The sequence below is a fragment of the Coturnix japonica genome, unplaced genomic scaffold (assembly GCF_054131305.1).
Source record: "Coturnix japonica strain WE unplaced genomic scaffold, WE-NBRP24 Scf048, whole genome shotgun sequence".
Lineage (NCBI taxonomy): Eukaryota > Metazoa > Chordata > Aves > Galliformes > Phasianidae > Coturnix > Coturnix japonica.
In genome coordinates this window covers 1576207-1598542 of record NW_028188951.1, presented here as the reverse complement: position 1 = coordinate 1598542, position 22336 = coordinate 1576207, and positions in this window count along the sequence as shown.

Here is a 22336-nt window from a genome sequence, read left to right as displayed (position 1 = left end):
CAAATAAGTGAGAGCTGTTTGTGAAAGCTGCAGGAATTTGTTTAAAAGCTGATAGGAATATGTTTGGGGGGGGTTGTTTGTTTGTTTTTGAGTATACAAGAATGCTATGTAAACTTGAGGCTTAAGAAAAGCAACATCATAACACACACAGGTACTGTGAGAGAGGGGTATGTGATGCAAGACCAGTTTGGTGTGTTGTCAGGGCTGTAATGGTGGAATGAGGCATTTGTTGGGGCCTTTGGGGTTTGGAGTTGCTCTCGGGAATATCTCTCCCACCAGTAAATGGAGGAAAAATGTAATGAAGATGCATGGAGATGTATTTGAAAACAGAAAGATCTGTCTAAAGAGAAGGGAAAAGAAGGAAAAGCTAAAACGTGAATGGAAAGAAGGGAGTGGAAGTGAGGAGATTGTGATCAGAAAGAGCTCACTCCACAGGGACTGCAGGGGCAGTGATGGGGCTTGGCTGTGGGAGCAGGAGGTGGCTGCAGTTCAGTGGGTATGAGGGATGGACCTGCTTGCGCAATGGAGCAAACCACCAACACAGCCAAGCTCATTCCAGGCCTCAACAATGCACTGGGAATCCTTGAAATTGCTTAAGTCAGTGGGATCTGTGTCCAAACTGTGGGAGGTTTTCTCAGAGCTATCACCATGGCATTGTGGTTCCAAAAAAAAAGCCACCCCTAAACCAATCCAAGATGAGTCCATCTGCTTCCAGCTCCTCCTCAAAGGGAAAGTTCCTGCTCTTCACTCTGGTTTCATTCCTGGGGTTTTAGATTATATGATGTGGAAAAATTAAACCAGACAACCACCTTTTTTATAGTAAGCGCTGCTGTCCTGGGGCTCTTGGTGCAATCATAGAATTATTGAGTTTGGAAAAGACCTCTAAGATCCCCAAGTCCAACCCTGACCCACCCCCATCATGCCCACTGACCGTGTCCCCAAGTGCCATATCTCTACAGTTCTGGGTCACCCCCAGGGACAGTGACCCCACCATCTCCCTGGGCAGCTGTACCAGTGCCAGACCTCCTTCAGAGAAGAAATTGTTCTTAATATCCAACCTGACCCTCCCCTAGTGCAACTTCAGGCCATTACCCCTCATTGTAGTGTTGCAGTGCTGGTCCCTGTCACACTGTGTGTATTCTCACACAGTAGCAATGCTGAGGAACTTCCAAGGAAACCCTCAGGAAGCCGGGGTTAATCGCAGGTCTCTACTTGTAAATGGCTCTATGTGTTTACTTGCCCCTGAACTTTTCCTCCAAACAGTGTCAGCAGTAAAATTCCTCTGAGGGATTTCTGCCTTGCGGCTGCTTGTGCTAACACAGGCAAACATGAAAAAGCAGAGGAACATCCAACTGAGCTCCAGAATGCACTTTGTTTTTGCAAAAGCTGGACCAAGCTTTGCAAAGAAAAGAAGAAGGCTGTGGGGTGGCCTGCTGCTTCCCAGGGCTGAGAAGCACAGGCAGGAGATGCTCTGCTCTTCCCATGGCCCCAAAGGAGAAATGGCTGCTCTGGGTGCTGCGTCCTCCTGTGTTTTGGGACCTGACTGGTTTTGTTTGTGAGTTTGAGGTTGTATGCTGGCTCAAGCTGCCTGTTGGGCAGCTCTGTATCCTCTCCTTGTTTTCTTGCTGCTCTCTTGGGGATTTTGGAGGCAAGCTAACCTCTAATCCAATTGTTGTTGCAGCTTATTTATACCCAGAGTCGTGCTAGAGAGAAATTACCATCTCCTAGCAGAGCTGCTGCAGCTCAGAACTACTTCCTTGGCAGGTTCCTCCTGCCCCCGGGCCTCGTGCCAGCTGAAGATGCTATTAGAAGAGGGAGGAGGAAATTATTCAGCCTCGAATAGCTGCTCTGATAAAGCCCCACTGGTCTGTGCAGGCTTCAGATCTGCCTACGGAGGGGCTGAACCTGCATACAGGGGCACTTGCTTGTCCCCCCTTGTGTGGTGGACTGTTCCCTGGGGAGAACGGTTTATACTGGGAGCTGGGAAACTCAGACTGTCAAATGATTTAACAGGAATGTGTTGGTTTTACTCTTTTGGGGAAATCTCAAATTCAGGCTAAATTGAATTCCTAATTGAAAATGTTCGTGTGGGGGGGGGTGGGGAGGGAACAAAAGTTCTTTTCTTGGATTTAAGGTGCAAGCTCAGCTCTCTGGGAAAAAATCAGGCAGAAAAGGAACGCGATTCCCAATGAAAGATGCACGCGTGCTTTCTTTAGGCCAGGTTCGGATTTCGATGGACAAGCAGTGGGCAGGTTTGCTCAGGAGCATCCCATCAGTGCTGTGCCTCCTGCCTTACACGCTCTGCCGGAGCAGGGCAGCGCAGCGCTGGCCGAGAGGTCCCTCTGCTGGGCGACCCCGGGGCCGCTCCCCGCATCAGCAACCCAGTAGGTAAAGCGGGGGGAACGTAAAAGATTTGGCCGGCTGAGCCCGGAGCAAACAGAGGAAGATCGTGTAAAAATAACCGAGGAGGAAAACCGAGCCACCTGTGTGGTGTTCCAGAAAGAAAGGAAGCAAACCGCTAGGGAGAAACGTTTGCTTTGTGTTTCAAAGTTTGCTTTGCTATCGGTAATTGCTTCTGCCTAATTACAGAGCTCAGTGGGGAGCTGGTGACCTTTTCTCTGTGCTTACAGGGCCGGAACAATGGCTGTGTCCATTTGGGCACTGCAGCAGTGATGGTGGGGCTGTCCCTTCCCAGCACCCATGGGCTCGGTGGCCATGGCAGGGCTGTGCTCATGGCAGCAGGGTGGGAGCTGCAGGACAAAGAGAGCTCAGGGCAGCCGAGAGCTCACGCGGGCCAAGGTCAGCTATTGTTCAGGGTTATTAATAGCCCCGCTGGCAGCAGCGCAAAGCCGAGCCCTGTGGTGAGAGCACAGCCCTTGTTTGGCTCCGAGGCAAGGAAAGTGGGACAAGTTGCTATGGGGGAAAGCAGGGGCACCCGGCCTGCAGGGTGGGTTTGTGGAACTTGGAATCACTGAGTTGTTATGGCTGGAAAAGTCCAATAAGGTCATTGTGTTCAGCCATCAGCACAGCACATGCAAAGTTGGGCCTAAGCTCTGTGTTTATACCAGTAAAATGGGTTTGCTTCTGTTTGTTCTGCAAGCTGCAATAGGTAGAGATGCTCTGGGGAGAAATGTGAGGAAATAAGTGTGACTTCCCCCTTTATAAACAAATCTGATGTGTATGTGGCAAAGGCCACATGGGCACTAAATTGCAGTAGTGGGAGATGAAAGCCTATATAATACTCCTGCAAAATCAGGTCTATAGAAATAAATCCGAAACACATCTGACAAACGTTCAAATGCAAGAATTGGGTTGTAATTATGGCTTTTCTTTGTGGAGATTATTTTCTCTTTTTGTTTTTCCTCTCCTATTTTTTCAGTGGCATGGTCAAAACCTAACAAAACCAAACCCCTCCTTGTATTCTTCCTCTGGATGAAAGAATGCTCTGGGGAGTCACCAAGAGCACTACAAGAGGTGATGGCCTCGTGCAGTGGGAGTTCAAGGGCAGCCCGGGTGGTTGAAAGTGAGAACAGTCATTGTTCCTCAGCACTGCATGGTCTGTGGCTGTGACCTCATTGTGGCTGACCTCGGCACAAGGGTCAGCCCCTTGTTAAATAAACAGCCGGGTGGTTTGTCTCCTGCCTGCACAGCGTGATGGCTTTAGGACGTTGGGGAGGTCTTGGTGGGGTTGTTCCAATGGAGAGACTGAGAGCAAAATAACACCAAGAGAATTTCTAACTGTGTTGCCTACATCAGCATCTCAGAAGTGCTGCAGGTAAAGCCGAGGCTGATGGGATCATGGGATCATTCCATTGCAGACCCACTGGGAGACCAACAGCAAGATACTTGGTGTCTCCAGCATAGGACCTGAAATGTTTCATTGAAACAAACAAAGAAACGGTTATGTATCTAGTCCCTCCTCCATCCCTTATTTCTGTATTGGCAATTTTGCTTGGATATCCAGAAAATAATTAAGTAATCACCCTAAAACCCATCCATGCTTGGTGATTCGTGTGAGCTCTGAAGCAAAAAGATGCCAAGAGTTAATCTCCAGTTTACTAAGGAGAGAAAGTGTGTGTGCAGATCCTAAATGAGCTGAGAAAAGGTTATTTCAGAGGAGCTGCATAAAAGGAATGTCGATAGTTGTGGCAGTCTGAAACCATTTAAGGCCTCGGAGCCATTATCCATGTTTATTGTGCTGTTGTTTTCCTTCTGTTAAAGCATTTATTATTTCTAGACGTTGACTGAAAGCCTCAGCTTGCATCCTAGGCCCTTTCTGTGAACCAGAAACCATCATGGGTTCTTAATTGCTTGGGCTTGTTTAACTGATCGTGGTGCTGCGATGCATCCACTGATGGAGATGCTGCTGCGATTGTGTGTGTAACCAAATGGAAAAGTGTGCACTTAGGCTCTGAAAATCAGATAGCAAGAAAAGCACTCTGAGAGCTTTGATTGTATTAATTGCAGCACTATTTCACATTATAGCTTCAGTGCGCGTGCTAGCTTGTCTTGTCTTCCTCTGTCTTGCAAGCACAGAGGAGATATAATTACAGCACATCTTTCCTTTTGGAGTTTCCTGCTGGGATATTTTCTGCTTGAAATCAATGCCTTCCAGCGTGCCTGTGAAATTTCCTGAGGAAGTCGTTTAAATGGTGCTGTAAAAACGACTCCTGTTTTAGTAAGCAGGAGCAATCCAGCATTGTTTCCAGAACCCCATAGCATGAGGGCGGGTGGCCGGGAGCTCGTGCCTATTGGCGCTGCTGCTTCTAGTGGCCTCCATCACCTTATGTTACAATGCAAGAGAGGCTCTGCTTGGAATCCCAGTCTTTGCTGCCATCAGGGTGCTGAGCTCCAGCCCAGTGCTAGCTGGAGGTAGCTTCCCAGTGCTGTTTCCCATAGTGATTATGAAGCTGATCATTTAAGATTTCTCACTGTCTTAACACCATCTCATACGTCCAGCAGCATGTACCTTTTGCAAAGCCAGGGGATGCTGCTGCTGTTTGCAGGCTATTTGCAGGCTCAGCAGTGACTGTTCTGGAGGGATGGAGATGTTCTCTGTCTGAAGGCCTTGTCCAGCTCCTGGGTTGCTGCCCTGGGGGTGTCAGATTGGACCCGGTGGCCTTGGAAAGTCAGTTCCAAGTGTGGCTATATTAGAGCGAAGATATATTGATATATTGATGGGCAGCTTGTAGGTTTCTAAGCCTTTTTTTTTTTTTCCACCCACATACAGGCAATCTCTTTGCTCCATTTCTGTGCAAGTTATCAGCTCTTTAGTGAATGTGCTGTTCACAGCATTAGAAGTGTTCTGCTATAGAGGAGCAGAGTTGATGCTGGGAGCTGAGTGAAGGGGGTTCTATGTAGGCAGATCACTTCTGGTGCTGAAGATGTGAGTCTCGGTGTGAGCATTTGCAGCCTGCTGTGAAGCTGCTATTGGGGTGGATGCGGGGAGTTTCTCAGCTGGACCTGAACTCTCACTTGTAGTATTAAGGATGTGTCTTACACCAACTCGCCGTCAGATGGAGCAGTTTTGGAAGCAAGGATCTGAATGGGTTGCTCTTCCACCCTGCCAGGCAGTGAGCTACAGCACCATCCTCTCTGCATCAGTGGACTTTCAGTTATTTGTGTGTGCATCTCTAGCTGCAGCATGGGGGGAATATATAAACATAAACTGAGTTAAGTGACATGCCCCTGGTACTGGCTGCTGTGAGCCCTTGTGCCACTGTGGCTGCCTCTGCTACATCTGCGGAGAGCAGCTGCTATGGGCAGGTATTTGAGCTGTGCTCTAGGAACTTGTCACTTATTCCTTACCCCCACACTGCAAATGCAGTACATTAATAGCTCTGTGTTTAAGGCAGTGTGAATGGAAGGAAGTTTGTTGGAATTCAGCATCTGAGCTGTGGTGAAACACAAAGCAGGAGGGAGATAAATGCTGGTTTCTGCTATGGGAAAAAATGAAAGTGATGGATCTTTAAAGAGAAGCTGAATGCTCACTGGAGGCTTTGGAGCAAAAGAGTTCTCTCTGACTTTTCCTTCAATTCTAGAAAGGCACAGGCATGGAATGACTGCACGCTGTCTCTATTAGCATCTTGGAGCTTCAGAGAGATGCACCTGCTGCTTCCTCTGAATAAGATGACTTAAATAAGGCACATTAAACATGAGTTTCCTTGTCGTGAATTTCCAGGAGCTCAGTAATGCTGTTTTGGCAGGTTAATTTGGCAATCCTTGCAGTCTTCAAAGATTCATTAAACCCTACAGTAAACTCGTGTAGTTTTTTTCTCCATAAAAGATCGAAACGAAGATTTGGTGACTAACAACAGGTTTCACAAATGCTCCAAAGCCAACAACAGCTGTGCAAAACTGTGACTTTAACCCTGCTTCATTGCAGTGCTCCGTTGTCTTGGGGACATGTTTGTGTCCTGGGACCTCTCAATTAGAAACTACTCCAAAATGCTAACCCAGCTCACAGCCATTGCCACTATTTGCTGTGGGATATGAGGCATCAGCACCAATGCTTGAAGGTGCCTTCAGATGAAGGGAAAAGCTGTGAAAGTCCCTGCTCACGACAACTGGTTAATTTTCGAGCAGCCCGTAGCTATTTTAGTTACCATCTCTTTTAAGGAGATCAACGCCGAGGGCAAATTCCTTCCCGGATAAATCATGCTCATTCCACATGCACAAGAAAGTGGGGAATTTTGTTTTTCAAGTGGCTGCTTCGCGTGTTTGTCCGGCGGGCAGCTCTCATGCTGTGCCAGCACTCAGTGCATAGATGGGGTCTGTCACTGCATGGTCACGCTCTGAGCAAGGAGGGGACTTTCAGCTTTGTTAGATGCCCATAGGATAAATCTCAAGAGTTCTTTCAGAGCAAACATCAGCTCCATTGTGTTAATAGTCTGTTTTTTCTGGCTTTATTTTATGTTTTTTTAAAGAAGGAAGGGTGAGGGTAGACTGAGGGCACAAGCTGCTTTCCTTCACCTTGACAGATCACATCCAGGAGCGAGGCAGCTGCTGCCTGTTGCTCCCTGCATGATGCTGTGCCTGTCCTATGCAGGACATGCAGCCAGCAGCAGCATCACTTCTGGCTTGAGCTGGGCCATTGTCCACTTGAGGCTGTTCACATGGTGCTGTATGGGACTTTGGAGGAGTGCTGGAAGTGAGATGGGGTGAGGACCACAGAAATGCTTCAAGGAGAGGATGTTTCTATGCAAGACACACGGCTCATATGAACCTCATGTATGTATGTCCATTTCAGCTAATGAGATTTCATGGTTGAACCATAAACCAAGTCTTACTTCTACATCAACCATAAACACATTGTAATTTTTTCGTGTGTGTTTCTGAACATTGGTAGCGGCTGTTTTACTGCAACAAAAAGGATTAAAATATATTCATCCTTAGAAATGACATTGCTCGCTTCCACGTGGTCTGCATGAGTCTGCAGAGTGCAAAATTATGTGAGCCACTGCAAAAACAGCTTCAGCAGATCATGTATTCCTTCCTACAGGCCCAACGCTGACTTGAGATCCTATTCAAAACAGCAATTTTAGTGCCTACTAGTAAGTAGTTAGAGGGAGTTTTCTTGCACTTGTAGAAACAAACTCAGGAGGTGAACTGAATACATCTCAGAAGTGGTCAGAAATGTGGTTTGAGAGGAAATTTTTCCTTACTATGTCTCAGGGACCCACCTGCTCTGTGCCTTTCATATCTTATGACTAGCTCCAACTGAAGCTGTCTAGTCCTTGCAGTGGATAAAAGCCTCTCTTAAGGGGAAACGCTGCAGAAACGTTCCTACATTTTTAGTAGCTCCTGACCTGAAAGCAGCCCCATCCTCACAGACCCCTGCCTGCAGTAGAAGCTGAACACAAGGGCAGCCACCCAGCCTCAGAGAGCTCACCCATCTTGCTCTGCATTCTGCCTCTGCCGTCTCTCCCAAGTGAGGTTCATCAGTGCAATCTGGAAATGAGCTTGCAATGAGCTCTTCTCTGCTCACACAAAAGCACTACCATTTCCTGCAATGTGCTGTGCATGTTAAACTTCTCCACTGTATTCTTGTTTGGGCAGCATCTGCTTTTCCCAGCCACAGTCCCGACGCAGCCCTGGTATTGTTTCACAAGAATCTGAAGGCCATGTGTGTTTGTCTCTTCTATGGATAATGTAGTTTCTGTTAAGAACCATCACATGACTTTTGTTTTGATCCTTTTCCCATGTGCCTGGGGTCATCTTGGCTGTAGGCTGCAGATCACGTACAGGGCAGTGAATGTTTAGTTGCAGGACTGACAAGTGAGGTGTTTACAACAGTTGCAGTAAGTTATTACTGCACATGGGTGGGTTTGACAACAAACTTCTATTTGCAAATGCTTATTGCTGTGGATTTGCTTTGTCCATAGAGACTGGTGCTTCAGAAATAAATATAGGGCTTCTGTTTCATTTAGGCCACTTTGAAAATTGCATTTCTATACATAAGTAGACAAACCTTTTATATTTTTTTATTGTCTGGAGGTTTCTCATAACTCATGTTTCACCTACCAGTGTGAATTTGAGATCTTGTACTGGCAATAATGCTTCTTTCTCATTTGAACGCTGTAAAAGATAAGGCTTCCATGTGCTCTTCAGCACTGTGCCTGGATGGGGAGGCACAGACTAAACTGCTGTGAAGGAATATGCAGGTGGGCTGCTTGCAGGGAGCTTTGGGAATCAATGCCTCACCTTCCCCACCTACCCACCTCGACCTCAGGCTGTCACTGAGCCTGTGCAAAAGCCCACTGTGTGACAATCCCTGGTGACAGGTCATGTTGGACCAGATGTTCAGCTGGCATCAGCATTTTGAGGTGGAAATGCTATCGGGCTAGCAAAAACACTAAGGTGCTGGGTTAAGTATCTTCTTCATCAGAGTTTCTGATAGAGATCACTAACGATGATAGTTGCTGAACAAATTGCTGTGTAAGGTGTGTAGGAGGCAACCCTGGAGGCGATGCTTTCAATATGCAATTCTAAAAATCTCCTATGTCCCTTCTATTGCTATTGATGCTCTTAAAACCCTATAAGAAGGGGAAAAAAAAACAACCACTCAGTTCTCCTCGTTGTCTGAACTTCGCTCTCAAAACTCTTCCTGCACGTCTTGGAGCCAAATGCTCCAGCAGAGCGTTTGTCTGCTTGAGATTCAGTTCAAAAGGGGTGGAAAGAATCTCTGGAATTGCAAAACACTGCGCTGGAGCCCAGTGGCTGTCCTGCCTGCCCCTGAAGCCCAGAGCGTGCTGCACGGGACTGGCCTGACTCCAGGGATGGCAGATTGGTGACTCAAGGCACTGGTTAGTCACTACTTGACGGGTAATCCATTAAGACGCCTTGAGGATTTCACTAGATGTGATGTTCTCCAAACATGGCAAGGAAAGAGTAGCTAAAACAACTGAGAATTCAATGCATGCTTTAATTTAAGCATGCCTTAATCTTCCTAGCAATGTATTGCCATGACAACTCCATCCATATTTCGAGAACAATCGCTTTCGACCATTAAACTATCAACTATGTACTCAGTGTAAGGAAATAATTCGTAAACCAACGAACTGAGTGCAAGGAAAAGATGTGATCAAGCAGCCTTATGATACTCAAGAGAAAAAACATCCTTCTCCAATATGCATTTGAGTTTGTTTTTTGTTAAAAATAGATGGAGATCGACATAAACTGAAGTACACAGTGAATGTTTGGGATAGCTTACGATAAATGTTGGAGGTGTTGAAATTGCAGAAGCAAGGGAAAAACAATGTAAGATCTCATGGGGTTTTGGTAATGAGATACTTGTTCCTCCTGTGGATTGCTGAGCCCTTGGAGGTAGAACTCCATTGTTATTCTAGGTTTTAGGCAAGTGTTGGTCCCTCTGTGCTACCTCTATGTATTTCAGTATGGGCGAAGATCTGTGCATCCAGAATGAGCTGTGATTTTCATGCTCACGGTTTCCACACACTTGCCATTTTAGGCCTTGCTGGAGCAGAATAAGGCAGTAATGCAGGACATACGAGTGGCAAGGTGGTTCGCAGTTGGCTTCCCAGAAACACACTCCTCATCTGAACAGTGGCAGTCTGTGCCCAGCAAGCTTGAGACCACTGAGTGCATGCAGGTCAATGCGATCCTTGTTTGTTAGTTTTTCCACGATTAACAGGGATGAACACGACATGATTTCTGAGGGATTTCACAAATGCTTCCTTTGTAGTCCTTACCCCAGCTTAAACTCTGTGATTTTTTTTCTCCTCTGTGCCAGATTTCGCTCATTCTTGGCAGCTTGGCAGGGCAGAATGGGCTGGCTGTGGGACCCCGAAGGAAGGAGCACAACCAGCCACCAGATGTGTGACCTCCTCACCCTGCTGGCAGCACTGAACGTCCTTTCCTGTAAACTTCTCTGAGGTTGTATTTTCCTTTCTTTTCCCAACCCCCAGCTGCTGGTTATTATCATTATCAGGCATAAATGGCTTCTTTCACACTCCATATGGCGAGTGCTTCTATGAATAAGATCTTAGTACCCCAAAAAGGTTTGCATGAGGTTCAGACAGTGCAACTAAATTAATACGGGAAAGGAACATTATGAACCTATCTCTTTTTGTAGGCAAGGGGATATTTCCATATTGCTGGATTGAGTATGTATGTCATGCGTCTGGAAAGGAAAAGCAGAGCAAGAGTAAGATCTTTTCTTAGGGGAAGGAAGCTGTTAGGAGCACAGCAAGTTCAAAAATTGAGCAGTGGGAAAGTATTAAGGCCTTGATTGAAGTTGCAGTCTGTGCGAACAGTTGTTTTTCTGCATCGGCAACAGCAGCTCTCTAAAAAGGAATCTGACAGGGGGCACCTATTTCTAGTGCCAGGTGAGAATACATGCATATATATCTGACATGAAAAAGATGCTGTAAGATTCCCCTTGCGCCGTGGTTTGAAATTATCACCCATCATATCTATGCACTAAGGGCAATCTGGATGCAAATGCGAGTTCTAATTTGCACTGGGGGCTGAAAATAGCTGAATGCAGGTTATGGTTACGGGCATGTGGATATCAAAAAGCCTCCAACCGCATCCTGTTACAACTAATGGTCTGTGTTTGCAGCACTTTATGTTGGAATGCCCTCAAATATCACAAAGTAAGCAGAGGAGGATGGCTGAGAGGGAAGGAGAGGGAAGGATCCTGTGGTCTTGGCAGAGCTCATTGCATCGCACGGATCCCTACTACAGTCATGAGGTCAGTGTGCTGGGCACGGGCAAACTGGAAAATACACAGACTGAGACTGAACTCAAAGAATCATAGAATAGTCTGAGTTGGAAAGGACCGACAAAAATCATCATGTCCAACTCCTGGATCCACACAGGGTCACTCAAAATCCAAACCCTATGTCTGAGAGCATTGGCCTTGACCTTCAGCTGCTCGGGGCCGTGCCCACTGCCCTGGGGAGCCTGTTCCATGCTCACAACCCTCTGGTACAGTTACCTTTTCCTAACCCCCAGATGCAGTGCTGTGTAAGGAAGGAAGCACTGATGCACAACCTTTTTTTTTTTTTTTCCTGATGTGGATGTAACTCCTCTTTTGGAAAACACATCCCATCAGAACTTCAAATATAGCTGTCAGTGATCAAGAGGAGGCTCAGTGCAGTCTTCAGACATCTTTAATACTGGCAAAGCTCAGTGACCATGCCCCCAACCCAAGTGCAATAATTTCCCAGTCTGTTTTCTGAGTATGTTTTTCCTCATTTCAAAATGGTTTTGCAGAGGTATCAGAACATGCTTAATGCTTGGAAAAAAAATGTGAGCATCATGGTCATTGAACAAGACTGGCCCCCCTTTCCCTTCCTTTGTTAAAGCAGAATGAGGTTGCATGAACTCTTGTTTACAATTTCTTACAGTGGGCTCTTTTACTGCCAATGCCACAAATGATGTCATTTGTTTAGCGGGAGACTGTCTATTAGAAATGCCAAATGTAATTAGGATCTTTACTTACTATTGCGTTTCACAAACACTCGTGGTGAGAAATGGCTGCTACCTTTTGAACTCAGCCTAGCAGTGGGAGTTTCCCTGCAAGGGCTGCTGGCAAAGGTTCTGACCTAGGGCAAGAAGAGATTTCACACGGTATTTGCTACTCTCCTCCACATTTGGAAAGTTCATAAGCTTTCAGCCGGGAGGGCAGTGATGTCACTGAGAATAACTCCTCATCTGGTGGGGAAAAAAAAACTAAAAAACAAAAAAAAAAAAAACCAAAACAAAAATCCCAAACATTAACCCCTGGAAATTGCAGAGCTGAGGCTCTGCCGACTTCAGGTCCTTCAAGCCTGGGAGGAATGGGGCCCAGCCTGGCCAGATGCTGCCAGCTGGTTCCAAGCCAGCGTACTGGGATCCTACTCCACCCATGACACTTAGAGAGAAACAAAGGGTGTAAAGGGTGTGTTAGGGACAGGAAGAGGCGTGATGCTTGTGACTGTACTCCAGCTATTCTCCACCGTCAGGAGCCCCTGAGGGAGGAGGTGGGAGGAGGCGAGAGGAGGAAGGCCAGGAGCAGATGGCATTAATTTAGTACAGCCCAAGGCTGCCGTGCAATATGCTGTTGCTTGGCCCATGTTTGGAACCAGCCTTAAAACTTATGTCCCCCTGCTTGAAGGCTACTGTTGTAGCCATACAACAAGAATTGGGGACGAAGGCATCCATCTGGACCAGGCCTGGGACTGGAGCTTGGCTGACAGCAGCCAAGATGTCCTTAGCAGGCGGTGAAGCTCTGGGGGCCCATCCCGGCACTTGCTGACGTCAATGGAAACCTTTCTGATGACTTCAATAGGGTCTGGATCAGGCTCCTGACTTCTAATTGCAAGCATGCATGGTTTCTCTCCTTTCTTCTTCTCACTGGAGATGTTAAAAAGTGAATATGACATCTACTCCTCCGCAGCTCTGGCTATTCAATCACCTTTCTTATAGTGATGAAGGGAACACGTCTTCAGGGCAACCTGTATGTAGATGTTGTTGGACTTCTGCTATCTGTTTTACTGTGATTTAGTGTCAGCACATGCAGAACTGGAAACACTACTCTTTGTGGCACACAGCCCTGCTCTCTGCTTTTCCTTTCTCCAGTAAGGACTTGCCGCTCCTCCTGCTGTTCAGCCATCACCTGTACAATTCTAAGCCTCAAAGGGTTAATTGTCTTTCTTCACTATTCAGAAACCACCATGACTATTAGGCATGTAATTCATGGGTTCTACCATCTCGTCTGCAAAAATACAAGCAGGTAAATCACCAGAAAGCCAAGTCCATGTCCAAGCAGCTTTGTATCACTGAAAAGCAGCTTCACCCAGACCTTCCTGCTGTCTCTGACCCTTCAGTGCCAGCAGAGCCAACTTCACGTCCTTCATCCTCCACAGCCCGCCCACCACCACCTCCTTCAGGGATTTTTCTGCAGGTTATTTGAGGATACGGACACTCGAGTGGAAATATGATGATGAAGCACCTGTGTTTTGACTATATACTATCTTTTCCTGCTGTTTTTAATGTTCTCTACATTCCTGTGTGATTACTTTTTCTGTGTTGCCTCTCTTTCATTGAGTTTGTGAATGCAAATCATTTCTGGGATGTTATTAATTTACTTCCAGCTGATAAAATGACTGCGAGGTGGGAGGGAGCATGAGTCCTAGCTTGTGTCCCTCAGCACAAACTACTTGCAGCCAGCAACCTTGCCCTGCAGTTCACACTTATTCCTGTAATATACAGGTCAATAAAAGAGCTGCCAATTTACATTTAAAAAAATGGAAAAAAGTAAACTCAAACTTAGAGAAAATAGAGACAAAAGGAAGGGGGGGGTGTGGTGTTTTGGGGTGGTTTTTTCCCCAAAAAACCACATACCTGCTGAAAAGAGCAAGGGGCTGTTGACTTTGTGCTGCAGAATCTACTGAATTGCTCTTGTAAAACCCAGCTGCTGTGTGCTATCCTTAAAAGGCCAGTTAAGATTCTTGATGCAGAGCTTTCCAAAATTTCCTTTCTCTCTTTCTCCCTTTCTCCCTTTCTCCCTTTCTCTCCAAATTTGACATCGTGTTAAAGAAACTTCGTTATTGCTCACTAAGGGTTTAGAGGCAAAAGGTTCCTTTCGATGCTTCCAATTACAGTAAATCAATGAAAATTGAACACAAGGACAGATCCAAAGTATTTTAATGCTTACTTAACAATTCTTGCTGTAATTCTGGTGCAATTGCTTCAATTTACACAGCTACATGACTGAATCCACACAGCCATCTATTTTAATCCTGTGTTTTTTTTCTGCTGGGTCAATAGGAAAATACTGTGTTAGCATTCTTAGGATATATTCTTAGCTGAAAAGTATTTCCAACTCAGGTCAAGCCATGAGGGAAATATTGTTAATGAACTTTGTCTTTAGGACTTGTAAATCAACAGAGAACTGTAAAGCCTTAGAGAGAGAGGGTTCTCATCTTTCCCTTTACTGAGTGCTTTGCTATACTGTGTTCTGCTAGGTCCCTGGACAAGCTCTTCCCAGCAGGAGCAGCACCAAGGCGAGAGGCCACAGCCGAACAGCTCTGTCCTTCCTGGGCTGTGAGCAGGAACCAATGGGGCTGCACACACAGTGAACTCCTTTCCTCTGCGAGAGGTGAGGTTGGGATGCCGCGGTGGGGCCACTCTTTGTTCCAGGCAGAAAGCTGGTGCAGGACCCACTTCCTGGAGACAGGGAGGAAGGAAACCCTAAGGAAGGAAGATTAACAACACTCTGAGTCATGACCAAATTCTCAGCCGGCCTCCAGTGGAACGTGTCCTGCCCACCATCAGTGGGGTTTAGGGCAAGCAGCAGCAGACGCCCCTGACTGGGCCATCTTGTATAGCGTGAAGAAATTGCTCCTGTTTTCACTCAGTGTTCTATAATTTAGTGTGTAAGCTGTTTTTAACCGTGGTCATCTGGGTGAGATATATTGTCATGGCCCACCGAAGACATTTTATCCAAGTCAGCACACGAGGCAACATGACAAAGGCCACGGTATTGCTGGTACATTGTCATGTTCTGATGTACCATTGAGGTTGGCGGCTTCAGCCCTGAGAGATTCTGAAAGTTAAACCAAAAGAGCATTGTGGTGTTTCAGAAGCACGCTGATGAGTTTTTGTGTCCTAAATTCATTCAGCGTGGATACAAAGTCCTTCCATCACCGATGCTCTTGTTTTGAAGAGCACAGGGACTATCAGGAACACTCAGTGACTTCTGGCTTGAACCGCACCATGAGGAGCTGTGAGCTATGCAGGGGAATGCCCTTTCCTCCTCTCCCATACTGAAGCTATGTCCTTGGCCTTGGTCACATCCCCACGCTGCAGCTGTGTGACCTTCATACAACTGATACTGGTAGAGAGGTTTGGGTGTTTAATGAAAACGAGCTCATCAGAGATACTCATTAACCACAGGCTTGGTGCAGTTGTTCAGCTTAATGCAGTGACGAGTTCTGGCTACACAGCAAAAAAGGTGAATCCGATGTTTGGTGGTATTGGAAAAGCTGGAGTTGTTGACAAGGCTCTGAAGACAAAGATTATCTGAGAAAAAAGGGGGCACGCGAGCACAAACTTCATGGGTTTTAACACCACTTTGCCTTCATCAGTTCTGACATCCAGTCTTCAAAGAAATCACGGAAGAGACAAAACTGTCCAAGTTTGAGATGAAATCAGCACTCAGGTGAAAACAACACAATCTTTTGAATGCAAGGGCAGCAAAACAGCAAATGGAGGTAAAAACTCTTCGCTGAGATTCAGCTCTCCAGCCTCAGATCCATGGAAAAACAGTGATAACTTAATACAGGAATGTTCTTGTTTGTGGCTTTTCTCCAATCTTTCATGGTCATTTGAAAGTTAAAACAGACCCTCCTACTCCAGACAGTCGAGTACAGTGAAAGCAGCTTGTTACAAAACATGGTTAAGAATGTTTAAATAAAAATATGTAGAATAAAGAAGGATCTATTCAGGACGCATCACTACTCTGACAGGCTGTGAAGTTATTTCACCCCTCAACACAAGTGCTAAAACATAATGGAATCCCTACTGAGTATTTTCATGCCTACCAGAACATTAAAAAAAAAGCATAACAAAATGCCCAGTGTGCCCCTAACTATTAGCTCGGCTGAGTAAGGAGGCCAATAGAAAACAGTGGCACTGTGGGAAATACTTGTGGCGAGGAAGGAAACAATAACTGAAAGTGATAAAAATGGATGGTTCGAGCACAACCACACATTGGCTGGAGAAGCGCATTGTGCCCATTGCAATGGCAGACAACCTGCAAGCACAGCATCAATGTAGGCTATGTCTTTTCCTCTCTGCAGCCATAAAGAAATGTAAAAGCCAGATTTCAAAAAGGCTTCCAGATGGGAAAGGAGACTGCTTCTGGTTCTTTGGGTTACAAAAAGGACCATTCAGCTTGCAGGCAAAGCTGTGTGAGAGACACTTGGAATGCACCATTTCAATCCATTCTTTTTGCTTCCAGTTTAACTGAGAACTTGAAATGGGCACAGATGCAGCATTGCAGCGTGCGAAAGCGGGGCACTAAATGGTGCATTAACATAATGCTGAATTCTGCTGTCACTAATCAGGCCCTGTTCAGAAAGAAAGCAGCAAGACTTCTGCCCGCAAAGGAATTCCATATGACTCTAATATACAAAAATCTCAATTAAATTATACTGAACTCGCTGAACTTCACGAACTCAGGGTTGTTGCTCAGGTACACCATAGTGGTGAGCTAGCTCGAAATGCTAATTTGTTCCAAGGAAGCTCTTAACTTTCATTGCCCTTTATTTTTTATTATTTTTTTCTGATTTACAGTGCAGATGATAGAAAACACTTCTGAAGTCATGCATCCTATCTGATGTTTAAATGCAAAGAACCTAGGAAGGATTGTCTTGGATTACTGCTGCTTACAAGGAAATGTACGGAGGTCCAAAAGCCCTTCTGTACTCAGAAGCTGGGATGGTTTGGCTTTGTTCTCCTTTAGCACCAATGCGGCTTCGTTACCACCCAACAGGAAATGATGGTTACACTGTTGTCAAACTGGTGGAAACAACAGGATTGTCTTTGACTAACCATGGGGTTTCCCACCTCAGGAACTGGAACATCCTGAAATCATTCTGCCCTTTGACACGTCTTCTTTTTTTTCCATTTAGATTAAATAATAGATCCAGGGCTTCTGAATGGCTTTGTGGTCTTCTCAGTGTGAAGCCTGCAAAAACAAGTGGGAAGGAAAAAGGCAGGTGAAGGAATTGCTCAGCCAGAAGTCAGAGCTCCACCAGCTTCTCCTCAACTTACACAAAGGTATTTGTCCACCAAATGAAAGGTGGGACCCTGGAAAGCCATTCTAACCATCATTTTGATAGTCGATACATTCTGGAGTGACCAGGAACAGTGCAAACATTTTGTGATTAGGGGGAAAACCCCAAGTGCTTCTATGAGTCACTCATAGCCTCACTTCACTATCATTCCTTGGGGCTCTCTGCCTCTCCCAGCCCATGTGTAAGATGCAGAGTAGCTCTCCCATCTTCTCAATACATTTTTCTATAGTGAGCCTTTGTTAATATCACTTCTTGTAGATGTATCTGTATGGAAAAGAGAAAAATCCATTTGGCTGGATTTTCTTTTGGTCTGATTCCCTAAACGCTACAAGGTGTTACAAAATCCTGACCAGCTTTCATTTCAGGTTAAGGGAAGTAACTGACTCAACTGATAGAACACACTTCATTCTCTTTCAAATGGAACAGTGGAAAACGGGCATTATTTTATGTCTGCCCTCAGTTTGCCTCAGGATTATTCTTGCCAGTGGTATGAGTTGGTTGACTTTCATGTTTTCCAATTATTCTTCTGTTTCTTCTTTTTTTTTAATGGTGTGCAGATCAAACGTCAAAGAAGTTTGAAAGGCCTTCCCCCCACCCTTTACCCCCCACCCTTTACCCTCCACCCCCCCTTTTTTTTTGAGCAACATAAAACTTAATAAAACCATAATATTGCACTTTACAGCTTTGGGGAGGAAAAAGTGTTAATTAAGATTACCAAGGCAAGAAAACTGCTTTCTGGCCCTGCTTACAAACTGGCTTATTCTTGTAAATAATCAGTCCCACTTAATTACCAGACCATGTTGTGTTTACTAGCAACAGTCAAGCATTCCCAGACCTCATAGCTTTAAGTCTGTGAAATGCTTGCACATTATGATCTCACCTCATGCTACAGAATCTCCATTCAAGTTGATACATGACGTGGAAAGTCTCCGAGAGTTACTCCGAGGTGTAAAACTACTGTAATTCCACTGGAATGAAAGAGACGTGCCAGTTTGTATCAAGAGAAGCTATGGGCCACAATGTCTCAAAGACATTTGCTTTTGTCTGGCAAACAAGCAAGCAAAGTTCTTCATTTTAATGGAAAATAATGGTTAAGTTTGTCCTTGGTAATGTACTGAAGCAGATCAAAGATGGCACTGCCTCGCAAGGCTCTTTTTCACTAACAATTAATACGATAGTATCAGGGAAATGAATAGCTACTCTGTGCCTCGGTGTTTCCCCTTACGGACTGTAGAACTACTCGGTTTATCATTTTCTGTCTTTAGGCAAAAAAGGTAACTCTTATTTGCATGTTTGTCAGTTTGTACTTGAGAGTACAAAATTTACTTAAAAACAAGCTCAGCAAGGTAAATGGAATGTCAATGGTCTTATTATCCCAAGAGAGCAAAGCACTTAAGCCCGTGATTAAAATGAAGTTAATTGAATTTAAACATGCACTTACAGTAAAGCATAGAACTAAATACTTCTCAGAATAGGAAAGAGATTATTCTCACACTTAAATGTAAGCACTAATAATAGTTTTGCTAACAGTGAGGTTTATGGCCTTTTCTCTGCTGTTCCAACTATCCCACCAATAAAACCTGGCACCAAGATCAGAGCTTTTCTAAGAAATTTGTATCGGAGGATGAAGATCAAGGTGTTGCTTATACAATAAATTGGCAGAGCACATTTGCAAAAAGAACACATTAAATTCTGGGTGTGATGAGTTATGTATAATAAAGGCAGGAAAGAGCTTATTTCACATTGAATTGTGTGGCTTTCTCAGAAACACAGCCCTGGTTATAGAGAGTGAAAACACCTCTCTGTTCTATGAAATCCCCAAGCGTGAGGGAATGTCTAAATCCAGTGTTCAGGGTGTATTCAGAACTTCATTGCAAATGCAACCAAGTGTTTTTGCACTTGAGAACATCAGTACCAGGTTTTTGTTTGGGATTCGAAACTGGGGGTTGAATTAGCAATTCCAGCTTCTGCAGTTGCCTCTGGTGCATCTGACTGATTAGAGGCAGATGGCATTTTCTTGATGAATTTCATGTTATTTGTATTTATAATAGGAATAAAACCACCTCCCTTTCAGAAAGCGTAATAATTAAATATTCATTAATTACATTGCTGTCCTTTTGAGCTGGACCCAATAAACTGACACAATTCTGTCCCACAGGCAAACAGGAATTTGTTAAAATGCCTTATCAAATACATTTGTTTTTATTAGAGGCTTAGAGAAGGATGCGAATGGGAAAATGGGAAAGTTGAGTTGAAATCCCAAGTCCCATCCCTGTCAAAACAGAAAGCTTGAAAATGGCTTTTCCCTTAAGCAGTGCTCATTTGTGCTATGGCTTTAAGGGATATATATATATATATTTTCCCACCATAATGAAACTTTCTGAATACAAAGGGATCCTCTTCCTTGCCACCATTTCTCCCTTCACAGCTAATGTTAGCAAAGAAGCCTGGTTAGCCAGATTCCCCAGCTTTGAATGGCAGTTTCTCATTATTGCATAGCTTTCCTATCGCTGGAAGAGAGAAGGACCAGAGGCACGTTTCAGAACGCGGTGTTCTTTGTTGTACATAATGATATAAAATTGTGGATTAAAAGATACTACGTGGTTAGTTCAGTTAATGTCTCTATCTGCATAGTTGAGCTCCACCATGCTAAAGCTTCACTAAATGGAAGCTTCTGTTTAAATTACCCTTAATGTGGAGTTCTTAATAATAGTTTCTTAATGCAGATTAGAGTAGTTAATGCATTTTTGCATTACACAGTATAAACTCATTACTGGCTTTTTGGAAGTTTTTCTCCTGAATATAATGAGAAAGCCAGAATGCTAAACACAAAATATTTCACACTTGTTGGCTGAGTGTTATTCCTACCAATAGAAGCACTTTTATGCATAACTTATAAGCATGTAACGCTGTATTTACAGTGGTGGAGAAAAAACTGGGGTATCACACAAGCAGAAAAAATACAGAGCAGAAGGTGTGATATTTTAGACAAGGAGATATGGCTCCAGTAAGACCTGAGCAGCTCATATGTGAGCTAATTGCAGCTCTTGGAAGTACATGTGAGGAATGTGAGCACAGCCCAGCTGGGTCAGACCAAAGCTCAGCCCAGCACAGCATCCTGTCCAGCAGCCAGCAGCAGAGAATGCCCAGAGGAAGGCTGTGAGTACCAGGCAATGTGTAATTCCACAGAACCCAGGGACTTCCTGAGGCTGGTGTCCTTACATCTAGTGATCTTTAGTGGGTTTTTCTTTTGGGAATTTGAACCCCTTATTATGCTTTATGTGAAGAATGACTTTTTGCTTCTTAAAAGCCCACGGCTAAGCTTGCTTTCAACTTGTCCAGAACTGGAAGGCAGACAGAACATTCCTTTACCTTCCCTGCTCCTCTCAAGCTTTTTAAACACGTCTGGAACATCCTTTCTCAGCTGTTTCTTTTCCAGATGGAACAACTATTTAGACATTCCCTGTATAGGACCCACCTGTTGCTTCAGATGGTTCTTTTTGCCCACGTCATTACCTCTGCCAGCTTCAGTGTTTCTTTTTGAGATGGAGTACCAGCACTCTGTCTGCAATCTGCGATGCAGGTGCACCAGGAACTCACAATGTTGTAACGATCATCTTTGCGTTGTTTGCTTTTCCTTTTCTAGTAATTCCTGCCATTCATTGCACTTACAGTGATCAAAAGTGCTCTCAACACCTGCATCAAACTATTACAAAACCTTGTTCCTGACTAATAATAGGTTACAGCACATTGTCTTGGATGCAACTTCAGCCAAATACATGTAACCTGACATTTATACTTACACCAAATGTCATCTGCCTTTTGTTCTCAGGCAGAAGACTGAAGTCCTCCTGGAGTTCTTCAGTCTACATCTCTGTGTTCCTTGACAACTTCATTGTCCGCAGGTAACTTATTTCCTTCCAGCCTTACTCCCAAGGAACTCCTTCCTTCCCATGGAATAGGCTGAGCAGCACCAATGTGTGCCTGCTTGCCTGCAAAATTCCATGTATAACCAGATATTTGCTTCCCTTCCTTTGAGTAGTTAGACCTCTTTGGGAGACCATTGCCTCAGTTTCCCTCATTAACAAAGATATACCATCCTGACACGCTGACTGAAACCTCCAAAAGTCTAGCTTTCCCATGCCAAGCCCTGCTTATCCTTCCCCACACCTTCTTCACGGGGGTCTGAGCCGTCCTGCCTGCTCTTGTCTCACATGCTGCCAAATAACCCAAAATTTGGCATGAGAACCCAGCCCATGGTGGGGTTAAGAACCCATTGGACAGGACTGAGCTGATAATTTAGACACAACTCTAGTCATATTCATGAAGGCCAATGGCTAATGATTAGACATAATGGCTAATAATTAGGCTTAATCATAAGACTTAACAGTTTAACAATAAATGCTTTGATTCTGCAAGCACCTAATCACACAGATTTCATTTTCTGCTCTAAGGGTGTGCAGCTGTCACACTTCCTATTAGCTGGACTTTGAAACCTCTATGAGCTCTGCTGTCAACACGACCGATCAGCTTTTATTGTGTTCAGCTCTGTAAATCCACAGTGGGAGCCATCTCTATTGCACTCCCATTTTTCAATACCGCTCCTATTTTTTTCCACTTTTATATACATACATGTGAAGTGGTACAATGCAAGTTTAGAAGGCCTGCAATGGAGATCATTCATGTTTTACAACTGCACTTTTTACATGGAAGGTGACCTTACCCAAACCAACCTGGCTCATTTTGAGACATTTGTGTGCATGCCTGCATACAAGCCGGACTCAATGGTCCTCATGGGTGTCTTCCAACTTGGGATATTCTATGTTTCTATAATTCTACTGCATACATTTAATGTGTCCAGATTATGCATCTGTTATTCTTTCATGCAGTGACCTAATGCAATAGTCAGCGCGCTGTGATGGATGGTGCTCTCATTCTGCACACCAATAGAGCTGCACTGGATGAGTTGCTCAGCGCTCCAGGCACGATTTACACCAGGGCAAAGTGTTTTTGGTACAGACTGCACA